Below are 4478 nucleotides of genomic sequence, written 5' to 3'. Positions count from 1 at the left end.
ATCGGACTATAAAGCACTAAGGAATGGAACAAAAAAAAAAAAAAGAAAACGGCTGGAGAAAGGTGACCTTTAGGAAGACCAAGAACGTTGTTGGAACATACCAAGCAAACAAACCATGATAAAATTTATACTATTAACTAAAAAAGTGAATAAGAATTCACTGAGTGAACAATCAATGTGCAAGTTGGACCATAGTAAACAATGAATTATTTAGCTTTTTATCTTCTTTTTTTTTTTTCCAACTATTACCTCTTTATCTAATATTTTCCCCAAATTTGAACATTGCTATAGTGCAGACAAACAAGTACTAATGTGCAAGTTTTATTACAATAGTAATCTTCAAGAAAGACATATTGAAGAAACAAGTTTAAAGCATAAACAACCCAAATCAAAAGGCGTATACAAATGTAGGACAATGAAAGAGAATACACCATTTACTTCTATTGAAAAACCAATTAGCAATTTTTGCTTCAAGGAAAAAAAAAATCAAGACTGAATATGAGAACCATCGGTGTTGTTCAGATTGGAAGTCCCAAACATCAATTGGTTTCAGAATCAACCAAATGGAAACGACGAGGTAAGTTTTCAATCTTTGTTTTGGTTGTTTTTTCGTCGTTTATGAAAATAGTTGCGGTTTCATGTCTATTATTTTGGATTGGGTTTTCTCTGATTTGTACTGGCTTGACTTAGCGAGAACAGTAATTCATTGGATTTCGTCCCATGAATAGTTTCATTTTTTTAAATTTTAATATTATTCCGAATATATATATATATATATATATGTGTGTTTATAATTAGCCAATTATATTCATATCTATGTATAATTGATTAGCACAAGATTCTTTAATTAGGGTTTGATGGTTTTTGTTCTATATATAAGACTAAATTCCCTCAAAGATTTCTCCTTTCTTTTTGTTAATTTTTGTAATTGATGATTGGTCCGTCTCTTCTCCTTGGTCGTTCCACAGAAGCTCTCAAAGATTTCTCCTTCTCTAGCTGTTGGCATTTAATATATTGTTTTTTTTTGTTAATTTTTGTAATTGATCATTGTAATTTAAGGTTTCCACCTCTGATTATTATTTTTTTAACATAGAGTTTTGGAGTTGGTTTGGGTTTCAGTTCTTTAATCGCATCCGCCGTTGAAATTTGGACGTTTCAGAGTTTTTTTCATGATAATAAGGTACATAAACTTTGTACATTTTTTGGAGTTATTGCTGGGCTTTTTTTGTTTTTTTTGTTTTTTGGGTTTTTTAAGGTTATAATTTGCAAGCAAAATTGGAGAGAGAGAGAAAAAAAAAGTGCTTTTATTCAATACCTTCTCTTTGTTTATTATCTTTCTCTACAAATATTTCCTCCCCATTCACGGTGGTGTTCTGGTTATTTAATTGTTTATTTGTTATCCTTTCTATACTTAGGATATCTGCCAGTTCCTATCCAAGGAGTATTTGGAAAAGTCACGCCTAAGCAGGTAAAGATTTAAAATTTTCTCAGTTTTAACTATTTGATTTTCCCAGAAATTTTCTACAAGATGAATGTTTACTCTCCCTATTAATTAAGGTTTTGAATTGTAAGTCATAATTGAGTGGAAATTTATCCCTTTTTTTTGTCATTCCGGTTGTAACGATTCATGAATGAGGCTTAATTTAGGTTTCTTTTTGTCTCTTGATGATTTTGCATGAAAGAATTGTACTTTATTTTAAGATGATTATGAGATTTTTGTTATTTCCTCTGTTTCTTGCACGAAAAGCTTCATTTTTGCAGAGAATCTCATATTGGAGGTGTTGTGTGTCGTTGCTTATGAAATTAGGATCCTTGCAGAGAATGTGAGCTTCGAAATTCCTTTTTTCAGTTTTATAATTAGGATTTTGAAGGATTGGGAAAAGGAATTAAGCAAATGCTGTTTTGGTTTTAGTTGTTAGGCTGATAGAGAATTGGCTTGAAATGGAAGACCTCCTTAGAAATTGAAGGCTGGTGGTTCTTTCCTCATGAAAGTCTTTAGCGTTCTTGCTGTATGGTTCTCTCATTATGCTTTGTTTCTTTGTATATGCTTCATTTTTCTCTACCCTGATCTCTGATTTGATCATTTTTTTGCCATAATTAACAAGAACAAGCTATTTGTTTATGCTTATTGCACCTAGATGGATATAAAATTTTTGAAGACTTAGACAATTATGATTTTTTTTTCTGGTCAATGATTGTGAGTTGTGCATTAAGAAGTTGAATTTGTGTAATGGTTAAGTTTCTTGAGTTGTTACTGTTAATGAGTTAATGGGGTATTATGTTCTAGGTAAAAGGCACAAAATGCGTTGGAGCATTGTACAGACTTGCCAGCTCTTTAAGATTTACTTTAAGGTGATGATATAATCCATTCTTCTTATTGTATATGTATTCTGCAGATATTCATTTGTAATTTCTGTTATGGTTTATTATCATATCAAAAGGAAAAAAAATCAAGAAAAGTATTTGCTCGATTCAAAGTGTTTATTTATGTTTGAAGTGCTTGAAATGTTGCAAGCAACATTAGCTACATTGTGAAAATTGAGAATTCTTCTATTACCTTGCAGCTTGGTACAGTTCACCTTTTTCGCAGTGTGATAAGAAGTATTGATTTCTCTCAAGTTGGTATTTTGACACTTTTCATACTTTGTGTTATGTATCTGCAAGAAAGTTCACTGTTATCGAATGTTTATTCAGGTCACCTACATGTATTATACGGATCGACTGGAAGTTTTCAACGAAAACTTCCCATCTGTAAGTAAACTAAATACTTCAAGATAATTATATAAGTTGGTTTTTCAGTCAGTTGTTAATGTAGAACTTCATGTTACTTAGAACAAGTGGTGCAACAAAGTGGAAGTAGAGGTTACAAATCGTGCTGCTTCATGTGTTATTCTTGCTTAAGTTTAAGCCATTTCGTATGCTTTTCAAAATTAGAAAGAATGAGGTTGTTTAGTTTACATCCTTATCGAGAACTTATCATTAATTGGGATGAGATAATTTTTTGAGATAGATTGCCGCTAATGATAGTGATGTTTGTATGTTATGATGGATTGTAGGGTAAATTATTAAGGGATGGGACGAAGGTATTAAAATGATGAAGCAAGGTGAATGTTACTACTTTCTGAGATAAATGTTATTTGTTAGTTTATGTATTTTTAAAGACTGATTTGCCTGTGTTTGGTCATATTATGGAGGATAATGATGTTTTAAGATGATGTAATTCTAATTTTCTCATGAATTTTTGTCCCTATGAGATAGTCATTTATTTCTTGCTTTTATTTTTCCTTTTTCAATGTTTTGATGGAATACTTTGCATTAAGAGCATGAAAAAATTCAATTCCTTTCTATGTTCACCATGACAGTCAAGGAAAAGTTATAGTGTAATTCAATTGCTGCACTAATTTGGTTTGTTTCCCAAAATTAGTACAAAGAAAAGGGATTTCTGAAGGTTAGTCTTGAAGTATAGAATTGAATGTAATGAGCTATCTTGGTTAGTTTTGATGTTAGAGTACTGCTTTCTGAAATAAATATTATTTGTTAGTTTATGTGTTTTGATTGATTTCCCTGTGTTTGATTATATTGTGGACGATAATGATGTTTTAAGTATGTATAAGAATTGAAGTCGACGTTGTAATGGTATGCTATAATATTGTTGGTAGTGGTAAAAGCTCTTGGGAGACTACAGATCTCTATTTGTGTTGATCTTATGCATAAACTATTTGCATTATTGTTGCATTGAAAGAGCTTGATTTGTCGTTTGGTGTATTAATATTATAATCAACTTTGGCTTTCCTCGAGCACATTGAAGGAAATGATATGAATGCATATTTAAGGTCTTCAATTATGTAACAGAGTGATTTATAGCTAGATCAAGGAGTGCTTAAGTTGGGATAAATAACTTTGAGGATGGATGAAGGTCAAATACAATTTTTTTTTTTAAACTTCTTGATGTTACCAAGGTAAATTTTTTTAAATTTTTTTATTTTTTTGGTTCATATTAGCTTAGCTTAGCTTCATTTTACCTTAGATATATCTATTTATTTGTTGTATTAGAGCTTATAATGTTCATATTAGGATTGTTAAGGAAAACAAAAGCTTGAATACATTATAAGAAACTTCTAACTAGAATATTATCTAGATACATCTATATATAGATGTGTATATATAAACTAATTCTATATTATAAACTTTTTGTATAATTCCAAACTTTTTTTACTTTCAAAGTTAAACAACTGTGGGCCCATAATTATTTCTATGAGAAATCATTAATTCATTTGTTTAATCCAACTCTTGTCTTGCTTTAGGCAGATACACCCAAGCTCACAATTATCTTCCCTATTTCACAATGCCAACCAATGAACTTCATGGTCAACCATAATTTTACTCTGCCTACTGGTAGAGCATATTTGCCTACCATACCTTAAATTGTACCTTTTTATTTTGAATATATATCTTAATAATATTTTATTATTTCAGTT

The sequence above is a fragment of the Morus notabilis genome, unplaced genomic scaffold (genome assembly GCF_000414095.1).
Source record: "Morus notabilis unplaced genomic scaffold, ASM41409v2 Scaffold1023, whole genome shotgun sequence".
Taxonomy (NCBI): domain Eukaryota; kingdom Viridiplantae; phylum Streptophyta; class Magnoliopsida; order Rosales; family Moraceae; genus Morus; species Morus notabilis.
The sequence above is the reverse complement of the archived record's forward strand: the minus strand, read 5'-3'. Positions refer to the sequence as shown.